This window comes from Dromiciops gliroides, chromosome 4, assembly GCF_019393635.1.
Source record: "Dromiciops gliroides isolate mDroGli1 chromosome 4, mDroGli1.pri, whole genome shotgun sequence".
NCBI lineage: Eukaryota > Metazoa > Chordata > Mammalia > Microbiotheria > Microbiotheriidae > Dromiciops > Dromiciops gliroides.
The window spans coordinates 8053530-8074585 of NC_057864.1; the positions used below are offsets into that span (position 1 = coordinate 8053530).

Below are 21056 nucleotides of genomic sequence, written 5' to 3' on the forward strand. Positions count from 1 at the left end.
AGAGAATGTTCTCAAGTACATGGAGGACTGTCATGTGGACAAGGGACTCGATGCATTCTGTTTGACCTCACAGGGAAGACAGAAAGAGACAGCCTACTGCAAGGACTACAGTGCTTCATTTGGGTTCAATTCCCACCTCAGACACTTACAGACTGTGAGCCCCTCAGTAAATGATTTGATATGAGTCAAAACTCTAGAATTATATAAAACTGAATGGATTGTCTTGGGAAGTAATGTGTTCTCCCTCAACGGCAAAGGCTGGAGCAGCACTCATCTTAGTCAGGGACAGGTTGGATAAGCTGGCTGCTGAGGTCCCTTCTAACGCTGAGACATTCTGGTCCAGAGGGACATGTGGGGTCCTACAGCTAATGAGAGTTTGAATCCAGATAGCCTCAATACAAATCTACCATAGAGCTTTCTCCCCCACACCAGACTGCTTCCCAAGGGACCTAGATCTAGGTTTAGAAGTGATGACAGCAACAGGTGAATACACTGGTCTTTCAGTCAGTGGTTCTCCACATGTTGGAGCCAGACCAACAGCAGCAGCAAACGTCTATCAGGTGCCTCCCTTGTTCAGAGCACTGCCCTGGGTGCTGGGGGAGATAAAAAGCTTAATAAAAATGTGGGCTTTGCCCTTTCAGATGGAGTTTGCATTCTAGTAGGAGAAGGCATATACTTTTGGGGGGGGCAGTATTTCAACATGTGAATTAATTGGCTTAGGCAGGTCCCTCTATCAATATAGATTAGCACCTGCTCTACCATGTACTTCCTTCAAGAGTTTCCTCAAGCATAGAGAGGTTGAGTTTTCCAAGGTCACACAGTCAATATGTCAGAGCCAACTGGCTGCCTTTCAAGACAAACATAGAGGTACACTGCATAGACTTCTATGGCAATGGCATCATGATTATCAAACAGAGGTCTGCGGTAGAGAGTTATTGTCATGTGGGGGGATCAGGGAAGCCTTGACAACTCCATGATGGTGAGTTGCAGAGAAGCTGTTGACCTGCATGAGTAGAAGCAATTCCCTCTCTCAACAAAACCCCAGGACTTGTCCACATTGCCCATACAACTGGAACTCGCCGTTTCTCAGACAAGCACCTTTCCTGTTCTTTTCCATATACTGAAATGTTTGTTTGCTTATTGTTAACAATATAAAGGGGGAAAGGAAAGAGAAAAAATGTTTGCTAATGGATTATTGATTTAAAGTCAGAGGAGCAGATGGTCTTCATGGTGAAGTGCTTCACTTTATGAAGGATTGGAGGTTGGGCATCTGCTTTGATTTTTAGCTGTGCTGCTCACCACCCTGTGGTGGTAGACAAGTCATTTCTCCTCCAAGGGCCTCAGTTTCCTCATCTGTAAAATGAAGGAGTTGGGCTCAGTGGACTTCAGCGGTCCCTTCTAGTCCTAATCATATAAAACTATGCTCCTCAATCCTGATTCTTTGGTCCCAGAAAGTCCTCGTCCCTCTCCTCCTCCCCTTCCTCCCAAGCACTCCTTCCTTGCCTCCTTCTCAGAGAGACCTTCTCTTCCCTTAAGATGCAGATCAAATGCCACCTTTTGGCATGAAACTTGTCCTGATCCCCTCAATAGCCAGTGCCCTCTCTGCCAAAGCACCTCTGCCTGCCTCTGAATCACCTGCTGTTCTGTTTTGAGAATTCTTTTAATATTTCACTGATGCTATTTTCTTTTGCTTTCTTTCATAACACTGTCATTATCTTCCCTCAACTTCCTTCAGTTCTTCTCCCTCCCCCACAGAAAACCCTTTCCCTTGAAACCAACAAGTCAAGTCAAATGAAAACCAATCCAGTACACTGGTGTATCTGAAAATTCATATCTCATTCTCTACTTTTTTCTCTGTTACTGATAACTGTCAGGATTTAGGTAGTATGCTTTACTCTGGCCCTTAGGAGTCATGGCTGGACATAGCACTGATTAGAGATCTCATGTTTTCAAAGTTGATTTTCCTTGCAATGTTGACTTCATTATATGCATTTTTCTCCTGGTTCTGCTCCCTTCGTTTTGCATCAGTTCACATAAGTCTTCTCAGTTTTCTCAGAACCCATGCATGTATTTGCCTACACTAATTCCTTCTCCTGAAATAATAATAGGCAATAACAGTAGCTAACATTTATATATGGTTCACTGTGTGTCAGCTCAGTTCAGTTCAACTTCCTCCATGAATTCTTTCTGGACTACTCTATCCCACATGAACCTTGCTCACTACACTTAGAGATAGCAGTACCAAGTTTGGCAATGAAATATTTTCTGTTGGCTTCATGCCTGGTAGTTGCTCTCTGTTTTTGTCTGTCTGTCTGTCTCTCTTTCTCCCTTTGTCTCTCTATGCCTATATCTTTCCATCTCTCGCTCATGCTTCTTAAGGGAAGAAGTGGTTATATTTTACATGTGTTTTATATTTGCCAACACACTACATTGGGTTCCTAGTTCAACCAATTCCATTGAGTAGAGTAACTGTCATGAGTGACCAGGAGGGAGAGTCTGGTTTCTCTAGAAGCCTTCAGAGGAGAGGTGTATGTGCCTAGGTAGCTATATTACATTCTTCTTAGAGCCTGGGCATTTTGGGTTGAATAATAGCTTGGTATTTACTGACTCTATGACCTGACTACTTCTGTCATTTCACCTGAACTCCAGTTTCCTTATCTGTACAATGAGGTGGTCAGACTAGATGACTTTTGAGCTTTCTTTCAACTCTAAATCTTTTGTGTTCTGGGTCTTGAAAGGTAAGTAGGATTTGGAGGGATCTGGGGTTTAGAAAGGACAGTCCAGGTAGGGAAAAGGCATAATTAAAATTCTGTTTCTATTTCCCTTCACTTCCTGTGTTTTTTGTTTGTTTGGGTTTTTGTTGTTTTGAGACCACATCGACCTCTCTGGCTTCTATTTAACTAGCTGTGACTCTGGGCAAGTCACTCGACCTTTTTGTCTGTTTGCTCATCTGTCAAATGGGAATAAATAACACTTGTTCTACTTAGTACATAGGACTATTGTAAGGGAACAGCTTTGCAAACCTCACAGTGACCACTGCATCTGACTGCATATACCTTATTCCAAATGCACCGAGCCCTATCTCTCTAAGGAACATGGAAATACCTTTCATTGGCTGCTATCTGGGACCAAGATTGGACATTGCAATAAATGCGAATGTGGTTTTCTTTTCGTGGTGTTTTCATTTAGATAATTGTGGTTATGGAGGATAATGCTATCTTGACTTGGATCACTTAAGGATGAAAGGGTCATACATTTTCTTTTTATCTCCCAACACTTAACACAGAATCTGGCCCATAGTCACTATCACTTTATAAATGCTTCCTGATTTATTGGCCATAGACTTTAGTGGTTGTTGGGACTGCTTTCACCCCATGTCAGTTAGACAAGATTACTGGTTCAGTCAAGACTTGGATAGGGAGGAAGACTAGTCAGTAAGGGCCTGGACTTGTATCTCTTCCCATCTTCCACATGATTTCATTGGTATAAGAATCTCCCAGAGAAGGAAACTACACCCACCAACACCAGCCAGCCCCTTCTCTGCCACCTAAAGGCTTAAGTGAGTTGCCCAGAGCCCTGGAGAGGTTAAGGATTTGCCCAGGGTCCTGCAGTCAGGGTGAGTCTAAGGCTGGACTTGAACTCCCTGACTCTACCCTTTCCATTATATCCTCTCTTGTCTTTGAGACTATGATTGCTAAAAAAAAAACAAAACATTTCTCATTCACTTTCTCAGAGATGATAGATTGTTGTCTGTGTTTTGATTGTGGTTATTTTAGAGTTATTTTGAATACTTCCAGTAAATTTTGATCTGGCAAATGGACCAAGATCCTCTAGCTGTGTAGAAAGAGTCCTCTGTTTATTCACAGATCATGTGTTGTGCAAACAGCTCCAGGCCCCTCTCCATGTCCCAGCCTCCCCCTCACTGGTACACCTCAACCCCAATATGCATTGACCACTCTTAGAGGTGAGATTCTAAAGCTGCCCAGGCTGAGGTCTCACTTTCCTACCCTTCTAATTTAGGCACATTCTACAAAGGTAGGAGGGCACAACGAATCTGAATGTCAGCTGAGGGACAACTTCTGATTGGGTCACATTTAGTAAGAACAGTTCATGTTGGCATAGCATCCTACAGATGACAAAGCAATTCCTTCACAAGAACTCTGCAAGGTAAGGAGTAAACTGGCATTAACCCTCTTTTACAGATGAGGAAACTGAGAGAGAAACAAAGGAGACAAAGAGAGGTCAAGTGAATCAGAGGAAGAGTTTTAACAGGTCCCTTGACCTTAAATCTAGAGCTATTTCTACAATCTCCTGTTGCCTCTTCTATTTAATAGTAGATTCCACAAAATTGAATATCAGTAATTTCATTTGAAATTCTCTAACATCTCAGCCTTCTGCCACTAAATTGACATCAGTCTTGGTTCTTCGTAAAAACCAGAAGACATGGCATTTTTAGAACAGGGACATTCATGATATCCCAGATCTTTAGCTGGAAAGGACCTTAGAGCTCATCTGGTCATTAAATCACAAGATTTCAGAATTGGATGGAGCCTTGGTGGCTGTCTTGTCAGGTCCCCCCCCCCCCAAAAAAAAAACTATCTATAAGACACTCAGTGATTGGACACTCCTCTTTAGCTGGAAGACTTCGAATGAAGAGTAGGCAGTGCAGTGTACTTCTAAATTGCTTTAATTGTTAGGAAACTTCCTACCATCAAGACTAATATTGTATCTCTGGATCTTTCTCTTCTGTGAGGCCAGATGGAACAAGCTAATCCCTTTGAATACTAAAAAATAGCTAATAGGAACCCCTCGATATTCTCTTCTAGTTAAACACCTGTGATTTTTTAAATCTAATGTGTGTCCTTACCTGCCCCTCCCCAGTTTTGGGGGGGAACTAGCTAAGATTTACGGATAAATTCAGTGAGAGTTTAAGCTTTTAAGTATTTATTAAAGAATAAAGACAACACATGGAGTACCGTAGGGCAAGAAAAGTTTATCTTTTTTCTCTCTCTCTCTCTCTCTCTCTCTCTCTCTCTCCAACCCAAAAAAGGCTGATCCAGTGACTCACTCAGCTTCCTACTTCCTGTCTCCACACTGATTGGTTGAGGGTAGTCTCCTTTTGATGTCGTAGTCCACAGTCTCTGAAAACAACACCCCACTCAGGGCCAGCCAGGTGTGGTGTCACTTTAATCAACCTTAAGTAGATTCTTAGTCAGTCTCTCAGTCTCACTCAATTCAATCAATTCCAAATCAATCTTCAGGTGGGGGTCCCTGGGCATCTGCCAAATCCAATTATTTTATCACACACCCCTGTGGTCCTTTAAATAATTCTCAAAACGTAAACATTTTTGTTGTCTTGCTTTGGGCACTCTCTAGCTGATCCAAATCCATTTTTGTTTTTGATAAGGCAATTGGGCTTAAGTGATTTGCCCAGGGTCACACAGCTAGTACATGTTAAGTGTCTGAGGCCAGATTTGAACTCACGTCCTGACTCCAGGGCTGGTGCTCTATCCACTGCACCACCTAGCTGCCCCTATCCAAATCTATTCTAAGCTGAAAGCCTAACTCTTTCTTTTTACCGATGAGAAAACTGAGACCCAAAGAGATTAAAAGAATTGTCCAACATCACTCAGCTACAAAGTACCAAAGGCAGGACTTGAAGTCACACTTTTAGTTTTCAAATTAAGCACTGTTACCATTAGGGAAAACTATTTTCCCTCCAATATACCTCTCTGATAAAGCCATTTTGGGGTGAATCTGGCAAAATCCCCAGGCCCACAAAAGTTTCATTGTGACAACAAAAACATCTTTTCAATGTGCAGTCGGTGACTCTTAGAACTCTTTTTTTTACTCTTAGAACTCTTTATCATTTCCACTGATTCTTATCACGGGAGCCTTCAGAAGTATTTAACTAATATATTTCACATCAGATGCTAAATTTCACACATTCTTTGCAAACCTCAAATTTCTGAGATCAGGGTTTCTTCCACTTAGTTTGACTGTAAATGCTGCTTTATTGGAGGTGGAGATTTTTTGCCTTTTTGTGGAAAAATCATGAAAAGTATTATCTGTCATCTTTTTGAAAAACTGAGCTAGACAAATAGATGTAATGTGCTTATAGATCTTCAGACTTATACAACATCTTATAAATCATTCTCCTCCTGACTCTTCTATTTAACTAGCTGTGACTCTGGGCAAGTCATTAAACCTTTTTGTCTGTTTGCTCATCTGTCAAATGAGATAAATAACCCTTATTCTACTGAGTACATAGGACTATTATAAGGGAACAGCTTTGCAAACCTCACAGTGTTGCATAAATATGAATTATTATCATTATTGCTGAAGATGAATACGGGAGATGACAAAAAATAACTAAGAGGGAGTTGGTTCCCATGATAGGAAGAGAGATAGCAAGAGAGCACTAAGCTTGTCTTCTTAAATTCAAGTCAGCTGGAACAGGTGACCTCTATCCTTGGGTGCTGAGAGAACTGGCAGATGTGATGACTGAGCCTTTATCAGTGATCTTTGAATGATCACCCAAAATAAGAGAGGTGCTTGGAAATTAGAGAAAGGTGAAGGCTTCCTGACTTGAAGAAAGAAGAGAACAAAATCTATAAACTATAGGTAAGAAAGCTTGACTTTGGTTTCTGGAACAAATCTAGAAGTCATTAAAAAGATGATTGGGAAATATCTAGTGAGGACACTGGTGATTATACCAGTGTAATCTGGCTTTAACAAGAACAAGTCATTCCAGACTAACCTCCTTTTTAAAATTTTAAAACTGGTAGATGAGGTGAATGTGGTGAACGTTGTTTCCTTAGGTTTTAGCAAAGCTCTTGATAAAACATTGCATGCTGTTCTGCAAACGATGGAGAGATGTGGAGGGGGAAGATTATAATTGGATCAATTCAGATCTTGATAGATGATTGCTCTCAGAGTAATTGTTAATGATTCAATGTTACGATGGTGGGAAGTCTCTAGGACTCCATGGATCTATTCTTTTAATTTTAATTTTTTTTTAGTGAGGCAATTGGGGTTAAATGACTTGTCCAGGGTCACACAGCTAGCAAGTGTTAAGTGTCTGGGGTCAGATTTGAACTCAGGTACTCCTGACTCCAGGGCCGGTGCTCTATCCACTGTGCCACCTAGCTGCCTCCATGGATCTATTCTTGATCCTGGAATGTGTAACATTTTTATCTCTGACTTGAATAAAGGCATAGAAAGCATGTTCATCAAATTTGCATAAGATACAAAGCTGAGAGATTAACTATGCTACTGAGAGTGAGATCATAGAATCTCAGATTTGGAAGAGAAAGCTGACAGTTTACATTTTTGTTTGTTTGTTTTTTGGTCCCAGCTATTAAATATAGCCTGGCAGAACTTGTTCTTAGTGGACACATGCTGGCTTCTAGTGATCACCATTCCCCTACTCAAATGCTTATAAATCATGCCAATTATCCTTTCTAGTATTTTTATAGGGATACCATTCAAGATCCTCAGTGCATAAAACTTCAGTTTCATTTTTTCCCCAATTTTGTAAATTGAGACATTTGACTACTCTGATTCTTTTGCTAATTCTTCTATTCTTCATGATTTAAATAATCAAAGAATATTAGCGCAAGATAGGACCCCAGACATTATTTTGTCCAGCTTATACTAGAATAGGAATCCCCTCTAAAGATATCTCTAAGAAGAGGTCATCCAACTTCTCCTGGAAAACCTACTTTCCTAGGCAACCTGCTATCACCTGACGCAGATCATTGAGCATTAGCATGGTACTAATTGTGAAGAAATTTCTCCTTCTATGAAGCCCAAATCTGCTTCTTGGCAAATTCTGCCCATTGCTCCTGACTTCATCTTTTGGATTCAGCATAATGAGTCTAATCTCTTGCATAAGGCAGCGGTTCAAATACTTAAAAAGAGACAGAGCAGACCTTTCCTCCATCTTCTCTTCTCCAGGTTAATCACCTCCAGTTCCTCCAGCTGATTCTCTTATGACATGGCAGCCATACCTTTCACCATTCTGATTATTTTTCCCTACATGCATTCCAGCTTTGTCAACACCTTCTCAGAAATGAGGAGCTACACATATGTTCTCACCAGGACAGAGCACAAGGGACCATATTGTTGTTCAATTGCTTCAGTCATGTCTGACTCTTCGTGACCCCATTTGCAGTTTTCTTGGCAAAGATACTGGAGTGGTCTGCCATTTCCTTCTCTAGCTCATTTTTTACAGATGAGGATGATGAAGCAAACAGGACTAAGTGATTTGCCCAGGGTCACACAGCTAATAAGTGTCTGAAGCCATATTTGAACTCAGGAAGAAGAGTTTTCCTGACTCCATGCCTCACTACCTGGCTTCCCTATGAAGAACTATAACTACCCTTATTTTAGATGATAGGCTTTTCTGAATGCAGTTCAAGAGAACATAACTTTTATTAGTTATCTTATTACATTATCAATTCATTGGTTGGGCTTGTAGCCCTCTCAAATCCTCCAATTTCTGTCAGAAAATCCAAACCATCAACCATTTGCTAAACAGCTATCTTTTCCAAACATTTTCTAATGATCCCTCTCTCATCTTGTACTTAGAAAGTTGATCCCTAGCATCCAACATTGCATTTATTATTACTTAATTTATTCTTACTAGGGTTGACTTATGAATCTTCTGGGATCCTGACTCTATTGTCTCATATATTAGCTATCCCTCCTTGTTGTGTGGCATCTGCAGATTTGACAACACGTTATTTATGTCTTTATACAAGTCACTACTAAACAAGCTGAGGGGAAATGTGGCATTGTGGATAGTGCTGGATTCATGAAGACCTGGGTGCGAATCTTACCTCAGCCACTAATTGTGTGACACTGGACAAGTCATTTAATCTCTCTAAGTCTCAGTTCTCTCATCTGTGAATTAAAGAGGTTGCATTAATTTACCTCTATCTAAAGACCCTTGCAAGCCTAAATTCATAATCCTCTGATTAAGTTAAACAACATACGGTCAAGGACAGATCTCTATAGTTCTCCGCTAGAAACCACCTTCCAGGTTAGCATCAAGTCATTAATGAACAATCACTGGGTCTAGCCATGTAAGCAGTTCCTAATCCACCCAATCATTCAGCTCTTTAGCCTACACCTCTCTTTTCTTTCACAAGAATAGCATGAAATGTTAAATGCTTTGCTAAAAATAAAGGGAAATTCTATGCACAACCCTGTTAAAAAGGAGCTCTGGTCTGGCTGACCTGGCATCCATGAAGCCCCCTTACCTCTGAGATCTCTGCTTCCTGTTCACAATGTTCCTAAACCGTCCCTCAAGTGGCACCTTAGTGCAGGAGTTTTCAGAGGTCGAATTCAGGCTTGCTGATCTATTGTATATAGACACCATTCTCTGCTCCAGTCCTGAAGAATCTTCCAGGATTCTATGCCCTCTATTATGTTGCTTCACATAATAGCTAGCTACTATTTACATAGCACTTTGAGATTTGCAAATATTATCTTATTTGATCCTCACAACAACCAGGGAGGTAGATGCCATTATTATTCCCATTTTTACAGTCAAGAAAACCATGGCAAACAAAGGTTAAATGACTTGCTCAGGATCACACAGCTAGCAAGTGTCTGAAGCAGATTTGAATTCAAGTCTTCCCGACCCCAAGTCCAGTGCTCTGTCCACTGTGCCACATAGAATGTTACTGCCCCTCCCTTTCCCCCAACACACACACACACACACACACACACACACACACACTTTACCCTAACCTGTTTCTTTTGAAGGAAGTAATACTTTCAATGATCATATTGCAGTCAAGGGTCTGTCTTATCCCATCAAGTCTCAGTAATATCTCACCAGTCTAATTGCATTGGGAGCTCTAGTTTATTTTGTTTGTTACTCATGCATTGTGTCTTTGGAGCCAGGTGCTTTGCTGAAATCCAAATACAGTGTGTGTATCATGCAGCTCTCTCAAAAAATGATCAGAACTAGGTTTCATGTCCTGGCTTCATTGAAACCACACTGACTTTTGGTGGTCTTTGCTTCTCTTTCTCAATGGACATTATTTATTCCCTTAAAAATGTGCCTGAAATTCGCTAGGAATAGTAATCAAGCTGAAGTGCCTAGATTTGAAGAAGACTCTGTCCCCAGCCCCAGCCCTGCCCCCTCTCTTTTTTAAAAACCAAGGCTCAGACTTCTGAGGTCCTTCAGTCTCTCTCCCATCTAACGAGATTCTGAAAGGTTCACCAATGTGAGGTCAGTGGTCACAACTGCCAGTCCTTTCTCTAGCCTGGGACATAATCCACCTGGGCTTGTTGTCTTGAACTCATCAAGGGCAGCTGGGCACTTTCTCACTACCTCCCCACTTACCTTGGAAATCAGCTACTCAAACACAACCTCAAGATTCTAACATTGTTCTATCTTAAGGCATGTGGTTTTCACTCCATAGGGTGTAAGCTGCTGACAGCCTGGGACTGGTTCATGTTTGCATTTCTATCATTGACATCTATCATACTGGCACACAGTAGGTGCCCATTAAATGCATTCATGTCAGAGGCTCAGATGCAAAAATTGGTATTGATGTTTCTGAAGACTATAACCGTAGGAGTCATTTGGCCTTTCTTATACTCCATTTTGTCATCTAAGAAATCAGAGACAAGTTGCAATCTAAGGTTCTTTTCGTTGCTCAATCCTATGACTGGATCTCACCTCCCCTCTCTCCCTCAAATCCCTGAAAACCAAGTAAGAACCAAAAGGAAAAACAATCCCCTCCCCCTTGATTACTGTTAGAACCCAGAGCTCACTTCCATGGCTAGATTTGCTGGCCACTGGAAATGTCTGTGCATGCTACAGGCCCAAGAGGCTTTTAAGGTACTGAATTGCCAATCCAGAAATTATTTCAATAACATCACATCCTTGCCTTAATTAAATGATCCAGAGACTTAATCAAATTATACAAAGCTAAGAGTTACTTGAGTTGTTTGGGCTTATGAAACACACAAAGGCAATTATTGGGCTTCAGATGAGATTATTTGAAATATTGGGAGATCAAATGAATTTTGTTGACACAGTTCACAAGGACTTTTAGCAAACTATTTGATTCAGGCTATCATGCTATTCTTGGTATAAAGTTGGAGATGATAATAATAACTGGCAATGATATAATACTTTAAGGTTTGCAAAGTGCTTTACAAATATGATTTCATTTGATCCTTACCACAACCCTGGAGGTAGGTGTTAAGACTGGGGTTAAGTGACTTGCCCAGGGTCATACTGCTGTTAAGTGTCTAAGGCAGGTTTTGAACTTGCATTTTCTTGATTAGTGAACCCAGCATTTTAGCCACTATATCACTTAGCTGAGAAGAGGTCATAGAAGCTCAAAATTTGAGATATGAAGGGGACCTAAGAGGTTCCCTGCTCCTATTCATACCCCAAAGGAATCCTCATTATAATCTACCTGAAAAGTGGTCCTCCAGCCTATACTTGAAGACCTCTACATTGGTGCAGCTTCCTCCCATCGTTTCTGCCTTTGCCTTTTGGAGTCCAACAAAACCAGTCTCTCTTCTCCACTTGCATTGTCTTCAGATACTTGAGGAGATATGCCCCCATTTCACCTGAATCTTCTCCTTCTCCAGAACAACAATACCCAGTTCCTTCTTCTGATCCTTAGAATGCATAGACTCAAGGCCTGTCACCATCTTGGTCAAACTGAGTAAGATGGAATTTAATAGGAATAGTTGTAAAGTCTTTCATTAGGGTTTAAAAATCAGCTTCTTCAGTCCAAGATAGAAGAGGTCTGGCAAGATGGCAGGTCATCTGCAGAGGACCTGAGGGTTTGAGTCATGGACTGCCAGCTTGATGTGGGTCAGCAATATGACATGGAAGCCAAGAAAGCTGATGAGATGTTGGTGTTGTTGTTGTTGTTGTTGTTGTTGTTGTTGAGTCATATCCAACTCTCTGTGGCCGCATTTGGGGTTTTCTTGGCAAAGAACCTGGAGTGGTTAGCCATATCCTTCTCCAGCTCCTTTTTGGAGAAAACAAAGGCAAACAGGCTTAGGCGGCTTTTCCAGAGTCCCACAGCTAGGAAGTGTCTGAAGCCAGATGAAGTTTTAGGATGAATTAAAAAGACATAACAATCCAGGAATAAGGAAGCCACTCATTCCTGTACTATGCCCTGCCCAAACTCTATGGGCAGTCTGGCTGCCACAGCAGGCTAGAGAGCATACAGAAGAGAACAAAAAGGTTAGCAAAGGGTCTCAAGATTATGCCACGTGAAGATGAGTTGAAGGAGATGCCCGCCGTTAGCCTGGAGAAGAGGTGATATGGGGGAAGCGCCACAACTGCCTTCAGTCATTTGAAAGTCTGTTGTGTGGAAGGGAAAATAGATCAGCCCTGCCTGACCCCAAGGCCAAGCTAGGAGCAACGAAAACAAGGTGCAAAGAGGTAAATCTAGGCTTAGTGGAAGGAAACCTTTCTTAGCTATTATCATATTCCCACAGTGGCGCAGGTAGACTTCGATGCTAACAGATTTGTCCTCTCTAGAGGTCTGTGAGCAAAGGCTGAAAGGCCCCTTGTAAGGTATTTTGTAGAGAGAATCTTTCTGTTGTTGGGACTGGACTAGATGAGCAGCTCCTTAGTCTGTCTGTCTGTCTGTCTGTCTGTCTGTCTGTCTTTCTTTCTTTCTTTCTTCTTTCATGATCTCTCATTCACTTGCACAGAGCCGGGTACTTGATAAAAAATTTAAAAATCAAATAAAAACTGACATTTTCAAGAGTGCTTTAAAGGTTTTCATATGCTTTACAATGACAACTGTGGGGTGCAGATACTGTTTCCAGTTTAGAGGATGAAATGGAGTTGGAGAGAAACTATGTGACTCACTAAAAGTCATAAAACTAGTAAATGTCTGAAACATGATTTTAATTCACATCATCCTGCCTCCAGGTCCGCTGTTCTATCTTCTATGCTATCTACCTGCCTTTTTAAGTGAATGAACTACATGAGTGGTGATGAAGAAGACTGTATCATGCCTGGTAGACAGTAGGCATATATTAAATGCTAGTTGACTGACTATATGTAGGAGGACTAAGTGAGAGTGGCTTTTGTTTCCTTAGTTGACACGTAGCTAGGAAGGATTTCATCTGAATACTCTCCCCCATTCAATACTGCCTCTGGGAAGTCTGGGGAGTGGAGCACAGTGAGCATAATGTCATTGTGTGTGACAGTTGTAAAATATGGGCAAGGGAAATAGAACAAGGAGTAGCTTAGAGTATATTTTTTTTTAAATGGAAAAGTTCACTGTCAAGTATTAGCATGACCAACCGTTGTCAATGGAAGGTGTTGATATTGCTTATGTAATTCAATGATTTATGTCCCATCGTTTTGAAATCCCAAACAGGTCTTTGCACTCTGATTCTATTCCACTCCATTAGGGATTTTTTTTTAAAGCATGAGGGTCCTCTGTGTCTGAGGTACCTGCTGGCTAATGTCAGGGAAACTAGTGACAGTGATGATGGTGGTACAAATAGCCAGCATTTGGACAGTGCTTTGAGGAGTGCACATTTCTCTGGCATTTTCAGGTTTCCTCAGTGTTTTACATGTTGATTCATTTGATCCTCACAACAACTCTGGGAGGCAGGTGCTATTATGAGGAAAGTGAGGCAGACAGAAGTGAAGCAACTTGCCTAGGGCCATGTACCCAGTTAAGTGTCTAAGAGAAGATTCAAACTCAGGTCTCTCCTATCTCCAAGTCCTTTGCTCTACCCACTGCACCACCTGGCTGCCTACAGACCTGAGAAGTGGTCATCCAGCCTTTACCAAAACATCCCTAGTGAGGCCTCTATCCATTCTGCTACACTGCTTCTCCTCTGCAACTAGGAGGAGGAAAAACAAAACAGACTTAAAGCATGAGAGAGTAGGCACAATCATTGCATTCTATTGATGCTTTGAGTGAAGCTAAGCTACCTTTTTCAGACTTCAGGACACAGTACACCTTGGGAAATGCATAATGTGCCTTAGTGGATTTTCAAATCTAATTGGGTGTGTGTTTGTTATGATTTTTAACCAAGCTCTTTGCAAAGTAGATTTATGACCCAGTGCACCAGATCCCTTGAAAGTGCTTGGAATCAGCCTGGGAGAGCTGCCCCCATCACATCACCCAGGCTTGCTTTGAGTCAATAAATGCTCTGATACCTGTGGCCCAGCAATGCTCACTGACCTTTGTCCAAGTGGGAGCTGGGAAAGCAAAGACGAAGTCAAATAAGCACCAGAGACTGAGGGAGGACTCAGCCAGGAAATTGGAGCAGTAAAAAGAGAAAGGAGGGAATACGAAGAAAAGACAAGGGCAAACCTTGGCTCATGGGATGCACAAGTGGTATGTCAGCCAATAAACATTTATTAAGCACCTACAGTGTGTGTATGTGGGGGCACTGTTCTAAGGGCTGGGGATACAGAGAAAAAGGCTAAAGACTGCCCTTGCCCTCAGGGGGTACACAATCTAATGGGGGAAGGGGACAACATGCAAACAACTATATACAAACAAGGTATCCAGAGAAACAACTGCAGAAAATCAACAGAGGGGGCTCGCTAGCATTAAAGAGGATGAGGGAAGGCTTCCTGGGGACGGTGGGATTTGAACAATCATAGATCAGACACACACACACACACAGAGTGAGAGACAGAGACAGAGACACAGACACAGACAGACACACAGAGAGACAGAGACAGAGACACAGACACAGATACAAACATGGATAGACAGATAGAGACACAGACAGAGACAGAGAGAGATGTGAGGGACATCAGAGATCACTTAGTTCAACCCTTTATTTTACAGATGAGGAAACTGAGGCCCAGAGAGGCTAAGCCGCTTGCCCAGTCTCACATGGGTAATGAGCACCAGAGGAATCAAATATCCTTGGTAGCATGTACTATATTTAGAATAGTTGGAAAGGACTTCAGAGGTCATTTATTCCAACACCCTCACCTTACAGAGAAATAAAATGAGGTCCAGAGGTCAGAGATTTTCCCAATGTCACATATAAGGTGTCAGAGAGAGAATCTGAGTCCGTATCTGCCTGACTCTGTGCCCAACAGCACAGGTTATTCTATATCACACCAGTGCTTTTCCTGATGCTCGGTGCTAGGAGCCAGGTCCAAGGGCCAAAGACCTTGAATTAAATTGAGGATTTCATATTTTGCTATTTCAATGAATCAAGGATGTTACCAAGTGGGCACCCCTTGCATGGATGTTAACTGCCAGCCTACTCTCTGCTCATCTTGGGTGAGCCCATCAATCTTCCGTGGGGTTCAGGAACACACTGGTGTTTGACAACTGGCAGGACAACCTTCTAAGATTAATCGGAATCATTAACATTTTCTCTATCACTTTCTTAAGTCCAGACAATCAACAGAACAATAAACAAGACCCAATTTGAAGCATTTGCCATTAGAGCTTAGGTGTGCTCTAGCACCCTGATTCTGCCCACCACTCCAAATCTTTTTCTCTGGTTCTCTTGATATCTCACAGCTGCCCTGGCAGCACCCAGGCTCTTCTCTGTTATCATGCACATGAGCCCCCATCCCCACTCCTCTTCATGACTGTCCTTGACAGTTTCTTTTCTCCTTGGATACAGATGGCAAAATGTTGCTGATGACTTTTACGCACCATATGTTTCCCCCTACCCTTTGGGCTACCTGAAATAGAATTCTGACGTTAGTGTTTTTGTCATTCATAGCTATGTTGCATCACAGAACGAATATAGATGTTAAAGAGATAGGCTCTGGCAGGAACAAGCTCCTTGATATTATTAAAAATGCTGCACAATTGCCAAAGGAGGGTGCTGTCAATGTTCTCCTCTCTAGTTTGGGTCCCAGATCATTGTCCATCAGTCGTGCTCCTCCATGATTGATGATGGACAATGAACAACCGACGGACAATTGACAATGGATAATCTCAGTGGTCTACTCAACCCATCATAGGTTGTAAGTGGGGCAAATGCATAAACTTTTTGAGCTGTGATTTAAACAGTATAGGGAATTTTCAGTGAGGAACCTCCTTGTACTAATGCAGTTGAGCTCCTGCTTTGCAGCTTATCACCTTGGAAAATTGCTAGGGGGCACTGAGAAGTCACACAACGAGTATGAGTTATGGGGGACTTGAACCCAGGTCTTCCTTATTCTATTCCAAACTGCCATATGTATAAATACCACATGTACATACCAAAGTATATGAAAGCATCTCACCAACATTAGTGTGTAGATTTCCTTTGTAAAAAAAAAAAAAGGTAGAAGTCACATTGAAATAGTATGGAGGGGGGGCAGCTAGGTGGCGCAGTGGATAGAGCACCGGCCCTGGAGTCAGGAGTACCTGAGTTCAAATCCGAACTCAGACACTTAACACTTACTAGCTGTGTGACCCTGGGCAAGTCACTTAACCCCAGTTGCCTCAATTAAAAAAAAATAAATAATAAAAAAGAAGGCGTATGGAAGAAATGAAGAAAGCATTATGGAAAATCATGTCCATATGTGTGTAATGGGATGAGAAAAATGGGAAAAGATTGAGATAGTCCTGTTCCTATGAAAGAAGAGATGGAGGAAGCAATCAGTCTGTTCTTCACCAAGCATTTCTTAAGTGACTACTATGTGCCAAGTACTGTGCTAAGTACTAGGCATATAGAGAAAGGTAAAACTACATCTATCACTTCCAGAGACAATATGCAAACAACTAATTTTTTTTGGAGGGGGGGGGTGTGAGGCAATTGGGATTACATGACTTGCCCAGGGTCACACAGCCAGTACATGTCAAGTGTCTGAGGCTGGATTTGAACTCAGGTCTTCCTGACTTCAGGGTCCATGCTCTATCTACTCTGCCCCCTAGCTGCCCCGTACAGGATTTTTTTTCAGGGCAAAGAGGGTTAAGTGACTTGCCCAGGGTCACACAGCTAGTAAGTGTCAAGTGTCTGAGGTAGGATTTGAACTCAAGTCTTCCTGAATCCAGGGCCGGTGCTTTATCCACTGCACCACCTAGCTGTCCCTCATGTAAACAACTATTTACACACAGGATACATACAGGATAAATGGGAGGTGAGCACAGAAGGAAGGACAGGCAGGGCGAAAGGAAGGAGAAAGTCCTCTTGAAGAAGGTAGTAACTGAGCTGGGGACTAAAGAAAGCCCAGGAGACTGAGATGAGGAGGGAGAAAGACAATCACAGCCTGTTCAAGTGCCAACAGGCCTTTGAGATCATGTAGTCTAACATCCTACAGAAGCAGGGACCCAGCGCCAGAGAAGGTCCAGCCTGTAGCTCCCAGGCCAGGGCAATGGGAAGAGCTGTTCAGACAGATAATTCTAGGACACCAGATAATTCAAGGTCTAAATTACTCTTTGGGTTTTTGGTTTTGGTTTTGGTTTTTTTGTTTGTTTTTTGTGGGGTAATAGGGGTTACACAGCTAGTAAGTGTCAAGTGTCTGAGGCTGTATTTGAACTCAGGTCCTCCTGAATCCAGTGCCGGTGCTTTATCCACTGCGCCACCTAGCTGCCCCCTGGTTTTTTAATAGTAAGCAATTAGATTCCTTCCATAGTCGATTGCCTGACTCCTCTCCCCAGCCCACCATCTGGCTTTACACTTAATAGTGATGGGAAATCCCACCCCCTTAGGCAGGGAGGTGAGTATCAGCAGTGACCACAGACCCAGCTGAGGAAAGAGGAAAAGATCACAGCTCTCTTCCCCCAGTTTTGTGGAAGGACCTCTACAATTCTTGTAACTTGGGAAAGAATGAAGCCCTTTTACAAAACTGCATTGTAATCACCAGTGTCATCCAGCACCTCTTTAGCCAGAGGCTGTCACAGTCCTGGGGATTCAATCATAGCTGAGGCCTGGAGTATGGAAAAGGCAAACGGAGAGGCCATGATGCAGAGAAATGGCAAGCGACTGGGTCAGTGAAATGCAGTCTGAGATCTGCAGAATCTTCAAGTGGGAAGTCAGTCACTCAGTGAGCATTTATTAAGCACCCACCCTGTGTCGGGCACTGGGCTAAGCACTGTCAAAACTGATGTGGGCCTACCTGCTTGCCTTCAGCCATGGCTCCAATTGGGGGACCGCTGAGGCTAAGGAGAACATGTTACTCCCTTCTGCCTGTCTGTCTTTACTATAGACGGATTATGGCGTCCCCGCCACCCCGAGGTCTTATCTTCTCTAACAAAAGATCCTGATTCCTTCCACAGTTCCTCACATGCATGGTGCCCCATCCATTGCTTCATGATGTTCTCCATCTTCTGAATATGCCCAGGTTGTCCTTCCCAAGCCGTGATGGTCAGCCTTGAATGCAGCACTCCAGATGGGGTCTGATGAGACAGAGGAGGGGCCACATCACTTGTGTGTCTTGCATTCTCCGACTCTCTGAGCCTTGCTGACCATTTTGCCTTCCATTTTGTTCACTCTGCATATTGGCACTGAAGTCCACTAACCCTGCCCCAACCCCATCCCAATCTCTTTTCACCGGAAGAGTCATTTAACCATAACTTCCTGTACTCTCTACCTGTGAAACTGATATCCTTTAAACCCAAGAGTAGCCCTTTTATTTACCTCTGTTAAGTTTCATTTTCTTAGCTTCATCCCATGGTACTAATGGGAAGGAAAAGGGGAAGGGAATAAGCATTTATCAGGCCCCTACCATGTCACTGTGCTAAGCACTTTTCCAAATATTATCTCATGGGATTTCCACAAATATCCTGTGAAATGGGTGCTCTCATTATCCTCATTTAAAGTTAAGGAAACTGGGGCAGACAAAGTTAAGTGACTTGCCCAGGGTCACATGTCTAGGAAGTGTCTGAGGCTGGATTTGAATTCAGGCTTTCCTGACTCCACTTTAGCTCTTTATCCACTCTGGCCCCATCTGACTGCCCTGATCTCCCAACAATGTATGAGCAACACAATGAAGGCCACATGGGGAATGCACAGTGTGCCAAGGCAGTACAACCATCCTATCCCCCAGGCAAGTCTTGCCCTCTCCCATTTCCAGAAGCATGGTCCCTCTCTAATAAAACCACTGTTATTTCCTGCCAGCCAATATCTACTGCCAGAGGGGAAGAAAAGTCATTAGGCAATTCACACTCCTCCCTTAATTCAGACTTTAGGACTGATGACATCAGTGAAGGCAACCTAAAGCCAACTCTTCCATTGAATTCTATTCAAGGCCAAGCTGCTGGATGCCCTTAGAGTTATGAGTTAATAGGAAAGGTAGATCAAAAAACTTCCAAAATAGCATTCATGTGGTCTTCATCTCTCCCAGGGCCCTTCTGGCAAGATGCAAGGGAGTGGCCAGCCAAGCCTCTCCTTACACACATATTTATTTGGACAAAGAAAGGCACAGTGAATGCAGTGGAAGGGTTCATGTGGAAATTGGTGTTGGCTCAATTGAACAGAAGATATCAATGTCTCTCTAGAGTATGGATGTAGATGGTCATCTCCCATAGATATGACTGGCCCGTGGAGGTGTGGATAGTTCTTTGGAAGGCAGACATCTCAATCTTTGTGGAGATTAGGAGAAGGATGCATGGGGATTGCCAGCAGCCTGGCATGAGGGAGGCAGGGTCCAAGATTGCCATGGCTGGATGTTCTCTCCTTAACTCTCCACATGTACCCACCACACCCTATCTCATTAGTTAAGGGGTATGATTCTGGGGGGGGGGGGGGGGTAGAATAAAGGTCACTTTTCCTAATCACTCTCAAGGGGAAGATAACACTTCCCTTCCCCTCTCCCCAGCCTGGCTCCTTCCCACTAAACATGTATTATGCAAATATCAGTTACAGATAGCTGGTAAATCTCTTTATCATAGTAAATGGTAAACAGAAATCAGGGAAGTTATACAGATGAAAACAGACCAAGGGATACCAAGAGCAGATGAACTCTCTGGAGGGAAGCAAGGAAGCTCAGCTCAAGCAAGGAGAAATAGAATGATCATACTGGGCAACAGACAGCTTTTAGCATTCTCTGGGGTTGCAGGAGCTGTGAATCATAAAACAAGGTGAACACTGCCTTCTCCACACAGCCACATCCCTGGGCTAATCACCATTACATCTTCCAGAACCCCGCCTTGCTTCCCTCTGCTTCCCTGAAGTGATTGCCCCCTACTCAGAGAAGTAGCCCTGTGGTTCAGTGATCCAAGCCCATGAAGCCTCATATGGGATGGGATTGGTCGGAGAGAAAGATGAAACTCATGTCCAAATGAAAAGGAATCAGATGTCAGACTTGTCTGGTGCTTTTTTTCTTCAAGGGTTTCTATGTATATTAACTCACCTGGCTCTTAGAACAACATAGAGATGTCAGAGGCAGGGAAAGCATCACTTTACCACTTCCTAGAGTGAAACGAATCCTTCTTCCCATTTGGAATAATACCCAGAATTAATAATAAATATAACACTTAATGGTTTTGTAAGTTGCTTTACATATTTTTGGACAACCAGATTCTAATAAGGAAACTTGTAACAATGGTGTTTCTCAATTATTCTTCATCTTATAGTCTTAAGGAAATAGTTTCTGGGGGAACCTGAAAGACTAGGGGACTTGGTGTCCAAGAGAGGACTGAAATTCAAGTCTTCCTGACTCTGAGACCAGTTCTTTATCATTCCACAACTGCTTCTCATCAGGATTTTATAGATAAGCAAGCCAAGGCTCACAGGGGTAGTATAATCCTCATGTCGTGGTGTGGCCAGTATATATCAAGGAGGTGATCTTGAACCCAAGGCTTTGTGAATCATAGGGCACCTTTTTGGCCACTCTCAATATAATCTCTCAGTGCTTTTCTACATACATTATTCTGTCTAATCTTCATAGCAACCCTTTGAGATGGGGAATACAAATATGATCCTGGCTAGGATCCCATCATAACAGATGGCAAAGTAGATAGAGTTGCTAAAGTGGGAATCATGAAGGGCCTGAGTTCAAATTCTGTCTCAGTTAGTAGCTGTGTGATCCTGGACTAGTTGGCCAATCAGTCCACAAATATTATTAAGTGATTACTATATGTTAGGCACTATGTTAAGATACAAGAAGGAGGGGAAGAAGAGTT

At 42.6% G+C, this 21056-nt stretch overlaps 1 protein-coding gene across 1 annotated transcript in view; it reads left to right on the forward strand.

Moving 5' to 3' along the window:
• The window catches only part of PTGER3 (prostaglandin E receptor 3), a 315782-nt gene that overhangs the window by 103464 nt on the left and 191262 nt on the right, over positions 1-21056 (forward strand). The gene's annotated exons all lie outside the window — the stretch shown is intronic.